This window comes from Spodoptera frugiperda, chromosome 17, assembly GCF_023101765.2.
Source record: "Spodoptera frugiperda isolate SF20-4 chromosome 17, AGI-APGP_CSIRO_Sfru_2.0, whole genome shotgun sequence".
In the NCBI taxonomy this organism is placed as follows: domain Eukaryota; kingdom Metazoa; phylum Arthropoda; class Insecta; order Lepidoptera; family Noctuidae; genus Spodoptera; species Spodoptera frugiperda.
The window spans coordinates 5,894,448-5,907,837 of NC_064228.1; the positions used below are offsets into that span (position 1 = coordinate 5,894,448).

The 13,390-nt window shown below is 36.8% G+C and overlaps 1 protein-coding gene across 3 annotated transcripts in view; it reads left to right on the top strand.

The window, feature by feature from the left end:
• Positions 1-13,390, top strand: part of LOC118276605 (nephrin-like) — a 477,612-nt gene that overhangs the window by 239,627 nt on the left and 224,595 nt on the right. The gene's annotated exons all lie outside the window — the stretch shown is intronic.

Below are 13,390 nucleotides of genomic sequence, written 5' to 3' on the forward strand. Positions count from 1 at the left end.
ATCGGACCAGTAGTTTCGGAGATTAGCGCGTTCAAACAAACAAACAAACAAACAAACTCTTCAGCTTTATAATATTAGTATAGATTAGTATAGATTTTATTGTATTCTAAAGATGTCAGCGTAAAAGTGTTGTTGTAGTTGTTGTTTTTTAGTTTGTATCGACTGTTTACAACGCTGATTAGGCAAGTAATCTTTGTGTCATCGCCCGCGTATAGACGGCACGTGTCAACCTTAATTTTTAAGTCGGATAATATATCTAAACCTTCTCCTAAGGCTGAAAAATATTCGGAGCTGCGGCCTGCCTAGCGGGTTACCGGGCTTCCGGCGTGTCATTGGTTGATGTTCCTGTCTCTAAAAACAAGTCTGAAAAATATTAAAAGTCTAGAAAAGCGCATCAACATTGGTTCAGCCAAACGCGAGACAATCGAGTACCAAAACACAGTAACAATACAAAATACATATTCACACAATGTCACACATACAGGTCAAACCGAAAACGTCCTTTTATTAATCGGTTAAAAAGTCCTGTCAAACTTGCATACAACATCGCATCAGAAAAACCATATATTTACAGAGAACAAAATATTGGCTTTTCCCCATCCAGCCGCTAGCGTGATTTATGTTCTCAGATGGAAAAAATCAGTTCACCGCTGCATCGCTGAATTTCTAAAGGTTCGAGGAACCTAGCTATTTGCGCTTTTCAGAATCGATGGCGCGTGATGCAATAACAACGTTAAAACAATGGAAATACGTTTTGTTTTTGTATGACGGTTATTTTGGTGTTTTATTTAAAACCAGAAATACCAATATGGTATTGATTTTTGTATGTAAATCCCACCCAAAACATGAATGTGAAAGGCTGCCAAGTTCGATAATATTGGAATGCTTCGCCTATAAAAGAAGTGAGATCTAAATAAGTACCAAGTTCCATACACAGACCTCAGTTAAAAATGATATAACAAGTTGGCAAGTTTTCACACACTTTGTTATAAACCTACTAAACGCAATGAGTCGAGTTATAATTTTCTATTAAAACTTGCCAAGTTATATCATTTTTAACTGAGGTCTGTGTATGGAACTTGGTACTTATTTAGATCTCACTTCTTTTATAGGCGAAGCATTCCAATATTATCGAACTTGGCAGCCTTTCACATTTATGTTTTGGGTGGGATTTCATTTATTTTTGTAATTTTTGTTTATTTTCTTTTTTTCTTATTTTACTTTACTTTGACTAAATACAAACCTTCGTAACGAACTTAGGTCGGTACGACCATTGGAAGATATAGATAATTTTTTTTTTTTTTTTTTTTTAGTTTCTTAGGGGTATGAATTTACACCTTCATTATTTTTAAAACTGACTCACTGTTGGTACTTGGCCATTTTCAGATTTTTTCCTTTACCTTGACCTAAAGACCTACCTCCATGCCAAATTTCAAGTCAATACGACTATTGGAAGTGGTCTAGGTTTTTTGAGTGAGTGAGTGAGTGAGTCAGTCAGTCAGTGAGTGTATAGTAAAAATAGCGATTTTCTGACGTCAATATCTCAAGACCTACAATAGGTACATTAATGAAATTTTGTATTTTAGATAAGTAAGTAGATCTCGACAGATACTAGAAATTTCATATGCGTAGATAAAATAGATTTTGAGTTATAGGTGGGTCGAACTTGGCCCGAAATGGTTCGTGTAATATAACCCACGGCCGGTGTGTCGGTTTTTTGCTCGAACTTGGCGGACACACTGCCGTGTGTCTAGATGCAAGGTTACCCTATAAGTTCAGTATTTATTGTATCAGCACAGTCTGTATGGCAATCGACTCACTCCCTATTTACCGACTTCACAAAAAGGAGGAGGTACTATGTTCGGCTGTTTGTTTTTTTTTTTTTTTTTGTATGTTTGTTCATCGAATACTCCGTCAATTGTCGACGGATTTTCAAAATTCTTTTTTTGTTCGAAAGTAGATAGTTCTGAGGTGGTCCCATTGTCACCAAGTTAGGATCTGATGATGGGATCTTAGAGAAATCGAGGGAACTCCTCAAATATTATAGGGAACTATATAGTGATTTTGGTATATTCATCTAGAATTGAAGCATTTACAGTCAAAAAGTAACCTTTGAAGAGGTGGAACTGATGAAGAAGACCAGAAATGGCCAATGGAACTTCATACTCACATAGAAATCACAATAAAGTTAATTAAGTGACTGTGACAATACAAATAAATAAATAAAGTAGTTATTGAGATAGAGAATTTTAACCGACTTTTTTAGTTGCGATACTGAGTATCGCAACTAAAAAGTGTGAAATAAAATACTTTTGAGAAAAAAATAAAATAGTTAAAAATAACTTTAATTTCGGAAGTCGGTGTAACAAACAAATAATACCGAGAAACACCGACTTCCGAAATTAAAGTTATTTTTAACTTTTTTAGTGAAGTCGGTTTATTTTTTTTGTAAAAAGTATTTTACTTATAACTCATAACACTTCAGATGAAAAGTGGGTTTAACTCTGAAAGTGCACCTCTGCTTACCCCTTTGGATATTAAAAAGCGTAACGTTGTACTATGTTTTATACTACCAAATACTTTTCAATTAACATAATGACAACCCTATAATCACGGAGCTGCGGACTACCTAGCTAGTTACCGGGGCTTTGGCTTGACAAGCAGGAGTAGGAACGAGGTGGTTTTTAGTCAGTAAGAGTCTGACACTGCCTCTCGCCTCGCCCATGGCTGGAAAAGTCATTGATGATATCCCCCCCCCTCAAAAACTCATATAATTAGCTATTGTCAAATAAAATTGCGTACCTATAAAGAATGTAAACCCCAATTTTTCTACAGGTAAACCACTTCTAATAGACTAAACAAAATGAACCCTTTTACAAGAAAATGAAGACAAAATTAATTTAATTCATCTCCTCAAGGAAGTTTTTCCTTTCCATCTTGTGTCTACGAATTTTTCACATTGTACAAAGGGTCCATTCGACCCTAAGTAATGTAGTCGGGGGTCAACCGTGGCCTAATAAGATTTTTTTCAATATTGCTTAAGGGTTACGGAAATAATAACGGATTATTTGATCCGGCCCCTTTTTATACCATGTCGTATGTTGAAGATGAATTGGATCCGATTTTGAGTTGCTCCGTGTTTTTCCGGCTTTTGAAGTACGTACTTCAAAATGCTATGTGTGGTTTTACAGTCTACTAGCTTCTTCAGGCCGCTTCGCCCACGTTCCTTTTTTTTCCAATGACTTCTCCCGCCTTGGGCGAGGCGAGAGGGAGTGTTAGACTCTTACTGACTATAAACCACCCTGTTCCTACTCCCACTTTTCGAGCCGGAGCCCCGGTGACCTGCTAGGTAGTCCGCAACTCCGGATCAGGCATCAAAGTCAAAGTCAAAATCATTTATTTCAATTAGACCAGGAAGGCACTTTTGAACATCAAAGCAAATATAATAATATCAATAACGTCTGTATGTCGGTCAGTTCTCTAGTGAAGCTACATTTGAACATCGTTCAAAAGTAGTCTAAGTGACATTCCATAATCACCAGCGATTGTCGCACTGTTACTGTCAGTCAATGGCATCGCTACAGCCATAACGGGTTGTATAAACATCACACTAATATGTGAAATGAAAGCTTGTTTGTTTGGATGTTTGTCCATCAATCACATTGAAACTACTGAACGAATTTTGATGAAATTTGGTATACAGGAAATGAGCTGATTTTTTATCCCACAGGAACGCGGACGAAGCCACTGGCTGGAGCTAGTGTGTATTGTGATTGTCGATAGACCCGTTATTTATTTATGAGTCTATTGCCAATGCCATAAACTGAGTACAATTTTAAAATGCTGGAATGGGAAACGCATTTATATTTTATCTAAGTCTAGAATCTATCTCGAGATCTATTACTTGGCAGTCACTTAAATCACATGCAATTATTGTGCCAACGATGCAGCAAGTTCAAAATGAGATTATAATGGCAGCAGTTTTCTGCCTACCTCTTCGTTGTCAATTCTAATCTCTGACTCGAATTGAATAAATATTTCTGTGTTGGATAGTCCATTGATCGAGAAAAGACTATCCAACCACAACGCACCTATGACTCTTCTGGTGTCCATGATGCGGGCGGCGGTTGCTTACCATCAGGTGATTATTACCATCGTTTACCGGCTTATACCATAAAAAAGCGCGTTGAATGGACGTTTTACATTTAAGTAGGTATTCAATTTTGATGTGACGAATTTTGTCCAGTACATGGCGATAGGCTCACCCCCTATTACATAGGACCTTTAACACACATGGTGAAAAGTGGGTGTACATTTTATAGCGGCATTACTTGTCGTAATGAGCACCTCTGCCTACCCCTTCGGGTATAATTCTTGTTTCATTTAATATGTTTAGAGTAATCCTAAAAAACCGTTACTTGCTAATTTTTGCTACTTTACATGTCTAAATTAACCGGACTACTATTAAAAACACCATTCTAATATTTATTTCACGTCGGTCTAATGTGTCGGCCAAAGCAGATAGGTATTGTCGGCAAAACGCAGCTACGCCGACATATCGAATAATCGCCCTAATCCCGCGATATATACATATGTCAGCACACAGGTTTGTTTACCAATGTTTTGAAATATTGCAGTTTGTGTGTGTCATTGAAATTGTTTAGATTTTAGATTATTTATTACGTGTGAAACTTTACTTATTTGGTTTATGGTTAAAATCTTTGGCCTTCATATGCATATATTATGTTTCGTGGAATTGGTAGTGTTATAATTTTGACTGATTAATTCCTGCTCTGTCTTTTAATTTGTCTTAAGGCGAGTAAGAGATCGTAGTCAATGTCAAAATGTTCATTATATTTATTTCAAATATTATATATTTATTTTATATAGTATTTCAAATAGATCGGGAACGCACTTTTAAATGTCAAAGTAAATATTAACATATTATTAAAAGAAAAACGTCTACGCTACTTTAGTAACAGCATTGCAGTTTGGACGAGTAAAAGGTAGACTTCCGAAGAAAAAATAGCCGTGAGGTCACATTTAATAAAACATTGCTCGTTCCCTACTATAACAACGCGAAGTCCTTCATGCAAAAAGAGCAATGTAGCATGAAAATATTCTAGCATATGTACGTAATATCCACTAAATAAAAATACCCATTCAAAGTGCCATTTGGACGTGTGAATTGCGCGTCGGCGAAATGTGTCGGTTAATGGTCCTTGGACGCCGACAACGATGTCGGCGAAAATTTTGAATGCCGACACGGGGAACAAACTCGGCAATCGCGGTGCATTGTCAGCGAATGTCGAAATGTTTGTACGTTGTTTGAAACGGTTTCTTGAATCATTTTCAAATTCGAACGATGATTTAGCCCAACACAGTTCAAAAACAGATCCGAACTAGAATTCAACCGTTTTTTGAATCATTTTGAAATTCGAACGATGATTTTAGTTCGAATCTGTTTTTGGATTGTGTTGGGGATTATCAAAGAGTTGGGGTTTTGTAGTGATGTGTGGTTTTTGAAGGAATTAAGGCTTTCTATGTTTTGTAGAAATTGAAAGAAGTAACATTAAAGCAAGAAGCTGATATACGTGTCTATTGTTATTTATCATTAGTTTTATTTGTTGTGTTTGTCGTGTAAAAGTATTATCTTGTAACATATTTGCATCATCATTTATTCATAATTCAATTTTAAAAGTTGTTCATAAATAATTGCTTTTAAAACACAAAAAAAATCGTAAGATAAAAGTTTTTTTTTTGCAACGCACGTGACATGAATTTTGGTGATTAACCCATGCCATACTTACTACTAGTTACCATTTAACCATCAAAACAAAACAACCATACACAACACATACACATTGCAAACATGACTATTTTAGAACACACACCACACAGAAAACACCATATCAAAAAATATGATTTCCACCTCGTCTCCCCTCATCAGATAAGACCATCTCTTGCAAGCATCAGAACACAGGTGTACACTGTACAGCCAAATCTATCGGTTGCAAACCCATAATCGATACGAATGACGCCCCAGAGAATACGTTCGTGACCTATTTATGAAAATAACTTAAAAATAAGAAATCTAGGTGTGTATTTTTGGTATATCGTCAATGAATGCATGGGTTCTGGAGAAATAATCAGTGGTATTAAGGTGTTTTTCCACCAGAGATGTGCTATGCAACGTTGCTGTGGATGCGTTTGGCTTCCACTAATCATATCCATTTTTACTCTAGTATAGCATTGGTGGAAACTGACACAGCTAAGCTTTGTTTTTATACGGAAAGATGCGTGCTTTGGATAGCTTCCCTGCTATCGATATACACATTTAAAAAAACGTTGCCCCACTTTATTTTTTCTCCTGTGTCGTGGGTGAGTTCACATGCACATGACACCCAGACCCGGAACAACAATTTGTGGATCACACAAAGAGTTGCTCCGTGCGGGAATCGAACCCGCTACACGTTGCGCGGCAACCAGTTGCCCAGCCACCGCACCAACCGTGCAGTCAAACAAACATAGTTTAATATCAGTGGAAACGATCACATAGTGTCACAGCTTAGCTATAACATGTTCGCAGCATAGATACATAGCACATCTCATGTGTAAGAGCACCTTTACACTATAATATCTACAAAAAGCCTACGAAAAATATATTCTACATTAACACATCAGTCAAAACCTTTCTCCGAGTCCCAAACATACATTAAACATATTAAAAACGAGAAAAGAAATGTCCAAATACATATTATATGCTCTTAATGTGCTTTAATTTAAATTCTCCGCGTCCACGAATAAATCAGCCCGTGTTAGTGTTGGCAAGCGTCTCGGATTCCCGGATCCCGGACCCCGGAGTTCTGTATCCCGGGATGTCTCTAAGGAAATTCTACGTGGGAAACAGTCCCGTGTTTTTTGTTTGTTGAATACTTTTCTTGTAGATGTGTGTCGTATTAAAAAGTATTAGATTTGACTGAGAAAAATGTAATGTGTGGATTGCAGTACTTGTTTGTATTGTTTTATTGCCATTTTGATATGAGTAAATAATTGAATTACTATAGATGTGTCATCTGTTATTATGACTTTAAAATCATGTGAATTTTGACTTTAAAATCATGTGACTTTTAACTCATTGTGTTTTACTGTATGAAAAATAAAACTCTATATTTAGTCAATTAGGTAATGAAAAAGTATTATACACGTATGTTTTTATTTTGTCATATAAGTTACAAATTGTTAGGTAAAATGAATCAAAGTTTAGGAGTAGAAACAAATACGTCATTTCTACGTATAAAATATACCTAGAAGTGACGTTACGCGATATTTCAAATCGACATATCTTCGAAAGTATTTGTTTTCTGTAACAAAATAAAAAATACGTGTCTAATATTTTAGAACAATCTACAAGACGGACATTATTAATAAAATAAAAATTAGTCATCTGACGCATTGGTTTGTACAGACAAAACATGATTTAATTTTGGTTCAAAATCTTATATTAAAAGAGTTGCATGGTAAATAAAAATATCGTCACATATTACAACGTTATTTTTGCTCTACTCTGTTTGCTTTGATATTAAAGTAAACCGTAGATTCTATTAATATTTTTATACCCCGGTGTGAAAGCAAACATTGTCATCCTCAAACGTAAAAGTCAAAAGCATTTATCAAACAAAATATTCATACAAAAACTAGAATAGCAAAAACACAAACTTATACCACTGGGATTTATTCTACTGCCCGATGTATGTAGGCAAATATGACATAACAACGAAAATCCCGGAGTTTGTACCCACAATTCCCGTATTTTCCATCCCAATGAATTGCATACCCACACTAGCACAGCCGAAACGGAGGAACGAGCATATTGTCCAAATACGTGGTGTAAAAATATAATCGGGGACAGCTTTTGTTAAATGACTTGAGTGACAAATAAACAAATTTCGAGGGTAACTTTTGTCAGATGTGGTTTGTCGCTTTTTTCGCGTTGTCTGTACACGATTTGAGATTGTGTGGTGTTAACGTTTTTTGTGTTTCAATTCAATTATTTGGCGGAGGAACGTTTGTTTATTTCTGTTTTAATGTGAGGGTATAAAGCGTCCATTATGAGAGCCTGTAATTGCGAGGAGTGGTCAATTCGGGGTGGAAAATTCATGCATTATTGCTAGGTTTCCTTTGATACGTATAGAAATTAATATACTTTATTATTGGTATTCCAATTAGTAGTTGTACATATTGATTACAGGTGATAAACATATAAACATATTTTTATGTTATAAGCCGGTAAACGAGCAGACGGATCACCTGATAGTAAGCAATCACCGCAGCCCATGGATACTCGAAACACCAGAGATGTTTGAAGAGCGTTGCCGGCCTTTTGGGAGTTAGGCATTCAAGGGTTGTTGGGGAAGTGGGGATCAGGAAGGGGTTGATTGGGCCTCCAGTAACCTCACTCATACAACGTAAGTGTTTGTGACTGTTTCAGTCGGTTTTCTGTGAGACTGTAGTATCACTCCGGCGGAGCTGTCTCGTGCCGAAGTATGGCTCTCCCATACTTAAAGTTTTTATTTTCAGAGGATTTGCAGGTCAGTCTTTAAATGTCTCTAAGTCAGATCAACATAGACGATCTATTCGCATGGTTATATCACTTCATTATGTATCATGATATGTCACTCGATATGCAACTGAATAAGCACTTTCTCTTTTTAATTTCTCTCTGATTATCTGCGCTTATTCCAGATGGCGCCACTGTAGTTTTTGGCAAACAGAACGTATAAAATGTTTCTGGAAAAAAGGCTATGAATATCGATCGCGAAAATAGACCTTACATAATGCCTCCAAATACGCGGAATGAACACATTTTTCAGTCATTGTTAGCACCCGGCGCTGTTGTAAAAGAGTTTTAAAATGCCATATTTGGCTGTTACCCAAGTACAACGGTGTTAACTGCCGATCGGATACTCGTTATTTACCATTCTCACAGAACTAATTGTGATAAATTCGCTTTAGTTGAATTCTCTGATATGCTTTTAAGATTAGGTTTTTCTTTTTTCTTCCAAAACGTGTCTCTACACTAGGATTGTCTTCTGTGTAGTGTGTGCGTATACAAATAGACCACATACACATCACACCTAAACCCGAAGCCATAGATCCCCAATTTGAGGATAACACAAAGAGTAGCTTCGTGCGGGAATCGAACTCGCCGCCTTAAAACGGGTGTTTTAAGGCGGCTAGTCGCCCACCCACCGCGTCAACCTGCAATTCAATGCTATGATTTCATTTTTGTTCCTAATCTTTTGTTCTGCTTCTATCATTCGACAATATTTCGCCCTATATAGGCCTAAATAAAACCTATCATTATTAATTATTCCTCACTATGTTTTCTTTCACCGTTTGTCGGTGGTGTCTACATAATCTTAGAAAGTATATATAACTCAGAAAAAACGTCATAGTGGTACTTGCCGTTGGTAGCTTTAGAGCCCGCACTCATGCATGAGAAGTGGGCGTCTTAAACCACCAGGCCACCACCATTATGTCATAGTAGACTATTCATTATTTTCATAACTCCAGTATTTAACATAGTACAATTTGCTGACTCAACAAACACACAAACAAACATTAGACCTACACGTGGACCAACAAAATTACAATACCAATAATTTCCCGACCTTACTTTACCTGAAAATTCCTGAAATCATAAATTAAACGGACATCTGTAGACTCTCGTTTTAGCGAACATTTTTAAGGCTGTTTTTACATAATTATGCAGAACCCGACCTGCGTGATTATGGTACTCCTGTTATAATCAGGGATCCCCAAAAAGGGGGAACTAAAAGCCGTTTTTTTAATTTTAAAGGTGAAAGGGTTTTAAGGCTTTGTTTACACAAGATGTGCTTTCAGAAGTTACTGAGTGAAAATTTTAAGATCGCTCGCTTTTTTATTTTATTGGAAGGTGTTTTAAAATGGGTGGTTTAAAGCGTTTCATTATTGAGGGGTATTTGGTTTTGATGATCGGATCAAATTATTTTTATTACTCTTTTATTTTTTTATTTTAGGTTTAGCGTCATTTCTAGATTATTCTCGGCTTATGCGGCGGTGTTATTGTTTTACGTGACGATGCGACGATCTCCAATCACGGATAGCTCGACGGCGAACAAGGGTAGCTCGCCGCCCGACCAGCACCAGATCCGATCCGTTCCGCGCGCACAAAGAACCATCAGACCACCACAAATGGGCCCCAGTAGGGCTGATACCTGATCCGGAGCTGCGGACTACCTAGCGCGTTTACCGGGGCTCCGGCTCAAAAAGCAGGAGTAGGAACGGTGTGGTTTTTAGTCAGTATGAGTCTGACACTCCCTTTCGCCTAGCCCAAGGTGAGATAGGTTACTAAATTTTCCCCGCAAAAAAAAGTTTGACAGACACAATTAAATTTACACAACCAACAGTGAAAAAAAAATCTTTTCCGCAATGAATTTCAAACATAAATATTAATGTATTTTTTCCAAAATTTTCCTTTTTAAAACGGCTATCGTTTACTGAACAAATTAACCTATTATTTGCTTAAACGATAATTGTCTAATTATGTTGTAATGAGGGCGAATGGTTTAGGAGGTAAAGCCCTCTAAACTTGATTGATTGCTTGAGGTTCTTTGAAGGAATTTAGACGTATTTTACAGTATTAGGTATGCTTATAATGAGGTTGATCGGTGATAAATATGAGTGTCAAACTTGATAGTAGAATGTTTGATGGTGATGGCTCGATGGTGTTTCGCTATCGATTTATGAAGATTTGAACTGGTGTTTATGATTTTTTTTTATTATGTATGTTTGGGTCGTCCACTCTCATAAAAGAACCAGTAAAGAAAATTGTATTACATTTTAAGAGGTCGGCAACGCATCTGCGTCTTATGTGGCGTTACAGTCAGGTGACCCGTAAAAATGCTCGTTTGCATCCTGTTCAAAAAAATGGGTCAGATAGCACAACCATAATAAAGAATCTAGTCGACGGGTCATATAAACACAGTTTTGGTTAATTTAAAATCTTATTCATACTAAGCACGGAAATCAAACACCAAACAAATAAAATTTACCTACTAAAACATCAACCTGTACTATAACCAAAAGAACCAACAACACCCTTGCAGCAACTGTCAAATTACAATTGATTTTCTACTATAAACAAGTGACAATAAAGTTGAAATTTCACCAACCAGCCTCACAGATAAGTGTAGCTTGATATGCGTCTGATACATCATGTATAAACAATTAGTTTCAACGAACTAAACAGTCAGCCACGAATGTACGACATATGTCGCTTTTGACAACATAATTCTACTTGTCGTATAACATAATATATGTAGATAAGCATTTACTTTAATAGGTAAGTAAAATGTCATGTTAGTAGGTACTGTTGACATTATTGCTTACTGTTTCTTAGTTAAACTGAGATATACATACGAATTACGTTTTTTTCTTCTTCGAAGGAGTATAATAGATAGAGGAATATAATCGGCTTACTCTCGTATAACCTATACACACATAGACAGACAACAGAAGACGTCATAAATCCTACATCGCACATATGAAGTTTCGATGCTAATAAACATGGATCGTAAATCCCAACAAACTACACTTGGGCAAAAAGTCAGCCAGGTATGATCACCCCGCTTGGTTTGAGGACCCTCCTTTTCTTAGGGAACTTTACTCTGTGTTCCTTCAACCAGTACCCTTAGTACAAGTTTGCGTTACGTTTAAACTAGTTAAACGAAATCAGAGCGCGTTCGGCGTTCCGATTGGCCGGCTCGAATAAACCAACCAATCAAAGCGCCGAGCGCACTCTCGTTTCGATTACTTTAAACGTAAAGCAAACTCATACTAAGGGTACTGTATAAAGAAATATTCCGTCATCGTCATGCGCATGCAACGCGCAACCATGACTTTACATATTAATTCATAGATTTTCATGTAAAAAGCCAGACGGTATTTGGAAATAATGAGCTAATTTCGTGGCTCAGTGGTCACTTACATCCATTGTAAAAGCCTAATACCGCCCGCAATTTGCAAAGGTCATTGTTGTCCATTTTCTTCGGTCAATTTTTTCGTCAAAGGGTCGTTAAACCCCAGTCTTTTTGAAGATTCGGTTGTAATACTCATGTTTTAGGGTTAGGGTAACGATTTCGGGGTATTACCCCAAGACTTGGCATGTTAGGGTAAACGATTCTGTCTAGCTTTGAACAAGTTGTATAATCCTTAGGTTTACTTAGGGTTAAACATGTTAGGTCTTGTTAGGGCTTTCTCGATCTAATGGGTTTGCCTAGATTTCTGACATGTGTGTGAAGTTGGGGTGGATTTTGTGTATTGTGTTCTGTTTGATGTGTATTGTGATTGTTATACTGTTATGTCGGTATTATTACTATAACTTAATGCTCCTATTTTGAGGTGTAGGTTTGAATTTTTATGCTTAATATTTTTATATTGACGGCCTTGTTGAGAAAGTGGCCGTAAAAAAACTGCTTAACTAAGGTTTCCGGGTTTGATACCCGAGTATTGATCAGCAATCATATACAACCACTCGCTCAAAGTGGTTACAGTTAAAATAAATATTGTTTAACATACATAGTTTACAAAGGTGACTGCCTCGTTGTTGGTCGAATGGTGGTAAATTCGGACTCGGGGCTCGGGGCTCGGGTTCGATTCCCGGGTCAGTACAAACAGGACACAGTACCTTTTGGTTTATCGAAAATTTCTCAGTAGTACTCGTAGCACGGAGTCTGGCATTGTGCCCAGTATATGGCAATAGAGTCACCCCTATTAGCTACACGGGACCTATAACACAAATAGTCAAAAATTAGTGTACAATTGTACAGCGGCATTAAGTGCCGTCATATGTACCTCTGCCTATTCTTTCAATGATAAAAGGCGTAACGAACGTAGTTAAATTACATAATTTATGAAAACCATACTATTTACTCTTTCAATTGTAAATTCGCTAAAACAAATGAAGAATTATTATTCAACGAAGTTCTCTAAGTCCTACGAAATCAGTGAAAATTAATTCCTACAAGGCTGTGTCTACCACACACAGACACACACACACACACACACACACACACACACACACACACACAGACACACACACACATACACATATGAAACATATACCTTTTATGCTTCCCATTTTAATATACGACCGAGCCGGAATCCAGCATTTTCTGTCGGAATTAGAGTTAGGTTCACCCTGTATTTTAGCTTGAAAAAAAGTTAGGTGTAATCTAGAAAAGCTGGCTGGGTTTAAATATTTCCTAGTTTATTTTTTTTCTATTTTGAAAGTTAGGTAGGTACTTTAAACTATTATTTATTCGGTTTAATTTTAGACAAGGGCGTT